This window comes from Gavialis gangeticus, unplaced genomic scaffold (assembly GCF_001723915.1).
Source record: "Gavialis gangeticus isolate Ggan-Ray unplaced genomic scaffold, GavGan_comp1, whole genome shotgun sequence".
Lineage (NCBI taxonomy): Eukaryota > Metazoa > Chordata > Crocodylia > Gavialidae > Gavialis > Gavialis gangeticus.
The window spans coordinates 59,707,917-59,716,620 of NW_017728992.1; the positions used below are offsets into that span (position 1 = coordinate 59,707,917).

The 8,704-nt window shown below is 40.8% G+C and overlaps 1 long non-coding RNA gene across 1 annotated transcript in view; it reads left to right on the forward strand.

Annotated features, from left to right (window-relative positions):
* LOC109301833 overlaps positions 1 to 1,413 on the forward strand; it is an 8,083-nt gene extending 6,670 nt beyond the window's left edge. The window contains exon 3 of the long non-coding RNA XR_002098644.1: positions 175 to 1,413. This is a non-coding gene — a long non-coding RNA (uncharacterized LOC109301833). The remainder of the gene's footprint in view (positions 1 to 174) is intronic.
* Positions 1,414 to 8,704: the final 7,291 nt, after the last annotated feature.

Genomic DNA, 8,704 nt, shown 5'->3' on the forward strand with positions numbered 1-8,704 from the left:
TTGGTGGCTCCATGGGGGGTGTTGCCCATCCAAGGATAAGGAGGTTGTCCATTTGGGGATGCAGTGGTTGGGGAGCTAAAAATAGGCAACTTAGCATCTGGGGGGAAGGCGGAAGCTGGAAAAGTGCAGCCCTGGGGCTGCACTCTGAACATGTACAGACACTCATTAGATCAGGCTAACCTGTTCCTGATCTAACTTTGTTCACCTTTTCAGGTGAACTAATTTAGATCAGGCCAGCCATTTTTTGCCTAATTTAACATCCCCAAATATCTGCACAGATTAACACCTAAATCAACAGGTACCCCAAGGTCCCTTGCAACCAGCCCAACAATTCTGTGTGGCAATGAGGGAGGTGAAGACAGAAGCTCTTTTGCTGAAGATAACCCCATCCTTGAAACTGGGGATGCCTGTAGAAAGCCTCACTCAGCATTCCCCAGCAACTAGATAAAGACTTTTCTTCTCCTCTCTGACTGTAACCCGGGGGACCTGTGGAATCAGTGAACCACCAACCAGGTTCTAATAATTAGGTTCATATGTAAAATAATCACTAACTACAACAGGGTCACCGGTGCTTTATACAACACAAAGGTTGGCAGTTAAACTTTGCATGACAGGCTTTACAAGTTAGAGGGAAGTTAAGCAAAAGGGAGTCTGAGCAAACACAAGCAGGCTTAGGTGACAAGAACAGCAGGTATTGAAGTCAAGCAGGTGGGAAGTAACTTGACAGTAGAAGAGGTATTAGGAAACAGCCTGCAAGGACAATAGCAGTGTTAAAAATAAATGAGCAAGCTGTGATCAGGGAAATAAAGACAAGCTCACTTTGCTCTGTTTTACTGTTGGAGAAAGTAAACAAATTAGAAAAACAAGCCACAGATCACTTTAATTTACATGCTGAGTCATGAAACCCTGCCTCCTTCACCTTCTCCTTGTCAACTAATAACTGTGACTCTTTCATAAGGGTAAGAACAATCAATAGGAAAGAGCACTATAAGGCTTATCAAATTAAATGCAGAACGGCTGCCTGTAATTCCCAGAAGCTTGCCTTCTGTGGTTTTCTCCTAGCTAGTCTTAGGGAAAAAAAAGTGTCTTCTATAGTTTTGTGGTTATTTTTGTAATTTTTTTTGAGATGTGAGACAATGAAATATTAATTAGTCTTCAGGACCATAAATTGTAATACAGTAGTAAATGGCAAATTTATTAAATGTTCCTCTTTCAAATGATCTAGTTCTATTGTAAAAGTAATTGTTGCACCCAATAAAGATTTAATTTTCCAGTAAAGATCCATAAAAGAGATGTGTGTTTCTGATGAGTTGGGTAACATGGTCTTTCATATTAGCCTGTAATTCATTGTGTCAATCTAGGAAACAGAATAAAGGCCAGTGGACTTTAGTATTGTTGTAACATTTTAGCCAAGCCAAGCAAAAAATACCTACACCTGTTACGCCAGAATGTGCAGTATGTGGTCTATAAACAACACCAAAGTATAGACTACTTAGATGGTTACTCAGCCACATATTTTAAATGTACTGAACAATAAAGCACTTGTCAGAGCATAGCTTCATAGGGTTGGAAGGGACCTGAAGGATCATCTGGACAGACACAGAATTTGTTGTTCCCAGATCATCCCAGACAGATGCTTATCCAGACTCTTCTTCAGGAGAAGACTCCAATGAAGGAGGTTGCAGTACTGCTGTAGCCAGCTTCTTCCCTTAGCCTACCATTTTTAAAGTTAGGAAGAAATGCATTCAAGATGACAGACATGATGGTAAGAGTGAAATACTAGACTAGACTAGACCTAGTAACATGCATTTTGCATTGTAGAACTACATTTCTGGATGTTATCTTTATGGCCATGTGAAAAACATAGGACAAAGACCTGATCAGCACTGAAAATATGTACTTGCCAGGAAACCTTCAGTGCGGACAGTAGCTGAAGCACATGGTAAAAGATTATACCAATTTTTATCTCCTTTGGAAAGCCATGGAGAATGTGCAGAGACCAGTGCTGAATCCCCGCAGAGATGTGAGTGTAATCTACACGTGTGTGCCCACAAGGAAATACAGTAGCCTAACCAAAGCAGCGTGCCTTGTGTACAGTATGTCTGTATAAATTATTCCTTCTCTTAGCAAAAACAGATTGTGAGCAAGTGCAGCCCATTAAACCAGCTTCAGGCAGAATATGGGTAGATCTGAATGCTGCTCTTGCAGTTGATATGTGTCCCCTTGGTAACAGGTGAAAATATATTACTATACTATACTAGCATTAGCTGCTATATGGCCACTGATTCAATTACTTTCCTGTAACAGTAGATGCTATCTTTCGTGCATATAAAATTTGTAGCGTAGGACCCTTATTTTTAAAGCAAAAATTCCTAATACCCCATTCCCTTCAGCCCCCACTTCTCCTTCTTTATTAAATGTAGGGACAGATGCAAAATTCTGATGTACATCAGGATCCCAGATATCCATTAATCTTGCAGATGTTTGAATTGAGAGTTTTGGCACCTGAGGAAGGCTGAAGTGGATTTCTGCTGTCTCTACTTCATTGGTGCATAAATAAAGCCTAAAAATAAGCTCTTTTTAAAATAATTTGTCAGCATCTCTCTAACACAAAAAACTGAAGAAAACATTGGGAGACGAGAGTTGTTAAACATTCAAATCCCTCACCTTCAATTTACAGTTCAGACAGTTCACAGTCCAAACATTTGAAACCTTCAGTGATTGCCCTTGAAAAACCTGAGAAGACCAGACTTGCTACTCCTGATAGGTTGTTGTGTCGGAGTTGGGGTTTTTTTCTTTCTTTCTTTTTCTTTTGTTTTGTTTTTTTGCATCAGAAATATCCGAAAAAGAAAACAGAGGCAGGGAGAGGGAAGGAAAAAGGAAACCTCAAGGTTTGTTTTCATATATGTATATATATAATATATACACACACACATACACATAAATTAACTCTAAATAATTTAAATGTGACTTGCTCTTGTGGTTACTTTTACTGAAGATACCAGGCTTTTGAACTGAGCAGCCTATTTTGTAGTAAGGAAGACATAAGTGATTGGTATCTCCACTATATGTTTGTAAATCTCTATAGCAACAAGGTAGGGAGGCCTGGGGAATCTGGCTCTCCTAGGTGTTTGAATAACGATGACATTTAGAAATACCTTATGAGAGATGCTACCTATCAGCTGTAGGTGTTTGTATGAAATATAAAACACTGCTGTGTCCCCCTTGACAAATGAGATAGATATGAATCATTTTGTGCTAGAAACTAGCATGCAATCTTCCTAGATAGTAAAGTACTTTGTTTTATAAGCTGTGTCTAGAGGTGTGAAACAGCTTCTAAAAGGGAAATGAGTAAAGCAGCTGTGCAGATTTTCTGGAGTATGTTTTCAGCCTAGTGCCAAGGGAATTAGTCCTTTGTTCCCATTAAAGTTAATGGGAGCTCGGCATTTAATTCCCGGCATACTGCATCAAACATTTACCCTAAATTTAGCAATTTTATGTTGCAGTAAGCATTTGCCACTGCGCAACACTTACTGACATATTGGGCCAAGTGCCCAGCAGGTGTAACACTGAAGCTAGCAGAATTGTGCCAGCAAAACAACAATCTCATCAGGTACCAAACATTTTAAACTTTTCTCTGCTACAGTATATTAGGCAACTTTCTTGAAACCAGCAGTGCTGGATGGAGTTTGGCAGGGGCTTACCAGTTGCCACTAAGTAAAGAGTGCTGGAATCCTGCAAATTACCATAAAGGAGACTGTCCCATCCTCCACCCCACTGGTGGGTCTATAAAGAGCCAGAAAGGTTTGTCCATTCATTGAGCTGCATTAACATTTGCATAGAATTTGCCATCCTTTTGTGGCCTGTGGAGGATTTTCTACTTCCGCATGCAGTGCCTGTTTCATCATAATAAATTCAGGATTAAAGTTGTTGCCAGCACTTAGGGGCCAGGTGTTACTTGGACTGGCAGAGAGGAAATCCATTACCTCAAAATGGCATTACAGAACCAAATTTGGGCAGTCTTTCTTTCCAGCATCTACTCAGCTTCCCTTTCTCAGTCCAGTATCATGTCAGGTGCCCTAGGCTCCACTTCCAGTTTTTATCCATCCCCTATTATGTTTCAGATCAAAAAGCATATGAATCCATGTCTAAAACTTTACTCCTCATCTGTAACTTGCTAGGCCAGGGGCTGGGAACCTTACAGAATCAGTGAGCCAGAATAATGCAGCTTCATCTGTGGCAGGTTGGCATGCCCAACCTGGCCACTGCTGCAAAATCACCCCACTGTTGAATACCCCCACCACCAAAATGTCATCAATATCCAGGCTTCACGGGGCAGATGACATTATTTGGTGGGCAAGATCTGGCCTGCAGGCCAGAGGTTACAAGTCCTTGTGTTAAGATATATTTTATCGATAATAATGTCCTGCTACCTGCTCTAGACATAGCCTGCAAATCTATGAACAGTAACTGAATTTTATGATTAGTGTTAGGTGTATAATGGAAATACAGAATTGATGAGATATTTGGAATGTGAACTGTGTTGCTGATCCTAGTTGATTTCTTTAAAATGGTACCATTGTTTTTTCCTTGATTAGCTGAGCATCCAAGCACTGCTAACATAAATACTTGCAACATGGAAATATGTGTGCACAGAACCTGGAAATTTGCTTTTGCATAAACATTTGTGCTAGTAAGCCTCAGCTGTCCTAGTGGTCAGAGAGAATGAATGGGGAAAAAGGGCAAAAACATTGTCAAAACTACTTTATTTTAAATTTGAATGAACACCTTATTTATTCACACGGTAGACTCACCATTTTCACAAAAATAGGAGTCCATGTCTTAAACAAGAAAACTGGTCCCAATCATTTTTAAAAGGAAAAGCCCTTTCTTCATTCTGCCTTCCCAAAGCAGGGTGTGTATTTTTATTTGGGGATGTATGGCATGCAAATAAATATGGTATTTCATGGGGAAAATCACTGCATTCTTCACTAAGATCTAATTAGAATGCACATGGAATCTACTGGTTTCTGCATCTCAAGGGCAACAACTATCAGGCATCTCGCATGTTGTTCATATAGCTGGTGATGCCACCCCATACCCGAACCACTCAACTGGAATGCCACACATGCCAGGGTTCCTTGCTTTTCTGCCTTCAGGCCAGCGGAGAAATAGCAAGTCATCAAGCGGGCTCTCATCCCCTGCTGTTACTGTTTCTGATGGAATCCAGGTCAGAATAGAGTGTCACAAATAGGGAGTTAGTAGCCTGCTGCTTGCAGCTGCCATGTCTTGCCAGCCAGGGAGGTGATAGGGGCAGCAACTGAAGACCAGGTAAGGTTGCAGGGGGTGGTATGGGTCATGGGTACTGCATGGGGGAAAGAGAGGGGGCAGTGAATAGAGGAGTTAAGGCAGAAAAATGCAGGAAGAGGCAAGTGGAAGGAAACCACTGAGCAGCAAAGACAGAATAGGAGGGTCTGGCCCATGCTCTCCAAGTCAGGGGCTTCTAATTCGCCCCCCTCCCTTCCAGCAATCTCCACCCCATCAACCTCTGTTTGTTTTCTCAGAGTAATAAAACATGCTTAGGTTAAGGGCCTGAGATCTAGTCCAGAATTTGCAAGTTCTGATTTATACCGGCAGAAAATCTGGCCTGCTGAGCTTGTCTACTATGAGCATAATGCTCCCTTTGCCAGCTTCTTGGTTTGTTTGGGTTTTTTTATTGGCACATAATGTTGAGCAAAATTTTAATGGTTGATTTTGGAGTTCATCAGTTCATTTCCATGCAGAATGTTAGTGTCATTGCTCCACTCAAGGCAATAAAAGTCATTGTTTCAACTACCATTCATGATGCCCCCCAAAAATCCCAAAAACATTTGGCCAAAATTGAATTATTGATAATCCTGTAGATCTGATAAGACAGCAAGCTTTTGTACATATATGTCACAAATCTGTTAGAGTTCTCTCTACCTATCTACCCACCTATCATATTAAAACTTGCAGGCTTCTGCAAATCAACTGAGCTTTATTTTGAATCTGATCATGTTTTGACATTCAAGAAATCAAAATGTCAGAGAGATTTTTCTCATGGAAGATTATTCCATTACTGCCAAGACTGCATCAAAGGAGTGCTTAATGTTCATTGTCTTTTGTCTATCAGAGAAGGATTATTTTTAGATTGCATAGTACAATAAGACAGGGAAAGTCAAAATAAATTTGCACTTTCAAAATTACTCATCAGAAAGGTAATTCACCTGGCTGTGCACAGTGTTGAGTTTTAAAAGGACATAGTGGGTGCATCTACACATGCCAATTTAAAGTGCTTTAGCCCAATGTAAGGTGCATTAAGGGTGCAATCCTGCATGTGTGTGCTCTTAATGTACCTAAAAAGTGGTGATTTTAGGCTATCCGTGCCTGAATTTGATACCTGCAAAAGAAGGTATCAAATTTAGTTGTGAATAACTAAAGCACATTAACACATGTAGATGCATTAAGGTGCATTAATGTTGTGTAAGGACTGACTTGGGACTAACTTTAGTCCCACATCAGTCTGTGCACATGGCATTAATGTGCTTTAATTCATGCACATGTAGACGCGAGCCTAAATTGCCTTGATGTTCATTAAGCTAATGCTCATTAAAGTTAGGCATGCCAAAATGTATGTGTAGACATGCCCAGTGAGATCATATTCGATTCAAATATTAAATTTTGTATAAAATATTTGTAAAAGTCACAAAATATCTGCCTACTTTCAGATTCTATGCTGAAAGTTTCTATGATTCTGTGATTAAGCCATTGGAAAGCAAAGGTCGAAGAGCCCTCTGGTGGCCATTTAGCATCCAGCCCCCCACCAGAGGCAGAATAATCCCCATCCAAACCATCCTATACAAACCTTTGGGTAACCTATTAGTAAAACTACAGAGTCAACCCTGACACAACCAAAAGACCTAATACCCTAACATACTACAGATGAAGCACGAGGACAATTTGGGTCAGTGTCCTGCTGCTGCAAGAGTTGTTAAAATATGCTGGAGAGATTCAAGGAAGAGATGAGGTGAGATGAGATGAGACAAAATGAGAAGCTCCATTGAAATCTATGCCCCTGTGTGCATCAACAGCAGGGAATTTGGCCTCTTATAAGAAATGTTTCAATGAATCTGAAACAGCGGTGTTTGCAACCCAACCAGTCCTTGTCCAAGAAAATCTGGAAATGAAATTGGCTAGAAACTGCCTGTCAATAAGTGCCCAGCTAGCTCATCTATTTTTATTATTTAATCTAAAAGAAATATAGAGAAGAAAACCTACAAATCAACAAAGGCCAGTTAACCTTTTAAAATCCCTTCAGTTTTAATACTTTTTAACGTTGTAAATAAAACATTTTTTCAACATTTAATTTTTTGACCTTGTAACATCCTTCTAATGTACATAGATATTTCTTCTTAAAGGGAATGGTGTAAGAACAATATATTTTCTCCTGTGCTGGTTTTACTATGGACTTTTGCCCTTGAACTTCTTTAGCTGATAAAGGTGGCAGAGTAAGTTAGTCCACCTTTGCTATTAATCTGATTCTATCACTTTAATTATACTCTTTAAACAATAGCTCCATGTTCAGTTTCCATGGATACAGATGGATCAATAGTATATCTGAGATGCCTTATTTGTGGACCTGTTTTGGCTGCATTACATGAAATCACTAGGAGAACAATGACTAAAACAACAGTGCCAACACAGAACCAGTGTCAAGGGACCTCACCATCCCCCTTCCATTTCATATCCTCTACAGCAGAGATGTCAAACTCACCCAAATCCTCCAGGCTGGATCTGGACCACAGGGTTCCTTTCAGGCTGAATCCAGAAGCAGTGGTGGTAGTGGCCATTGTCACTTGCCCCCCGATGCCGACATGCATCCCCAATCGGGCTCTGTGCTGCAACCCCCGTTAGAAGCTTCTCAGGCCAGACAACACAGCTCCACAGGCTCCTGCAGGCAGTACATTTGACACCCCTGCTCTACAGGAGTCTGATAGAGACAGCTACTCCCAAGAGCAAGACTGGCAAGTTCAGCACCCTCAGGCTGCAGCTCCAAGTGCTGGGAGGCATTGGGATAATAAGGTTCTATTTTGTTCTTTGCTGTTCTATATATGCTCTTATGCACCAGATGCATTGCCATGGTATCTCAGGACCTTTCAGTAGTGTTTTAAGTGATGTGACTAACAGCTGTCACATGTTGTTTATTCTCACATCTCCTCAGGGGGAGTAGAGTGTGCAGTGACTTGTCTTGTTTTGGTGAGATGATTTTTTATATACATACATGTTACTAAATATTTACATTGGGGAAGGCAAGGTCAAAAGAACTATACCTCATACTCAAAACAGAAAGTAGTGAGGTGAAGTTTCTGATGGCCCTTTCTTTCCTGAGGGAGTTTATTCCACCATCTCAGACCAGCCTCTGAGAGGGCTGTGCGACTCCTACATATGAGCTAACCCCAGGCAATCCCTGCACAGTCGAGGATGATTGTCTTCCATGATTGTCTTATCTGTGGGACTGAAGATGGCTGAGGAGGCCGATCTGGGATTGACAAACTCTTTTGCAACTTGGGCAGATGTTTGCAAAGTGGGTGGCTCTGGATTCTCATTTTGGTCTGTGAAACGCTGTTTCTGCTGCTCCCACTTTTCCGTCTCCTGTTGTCGTTGTAAGGTTTCAAAGTACTGA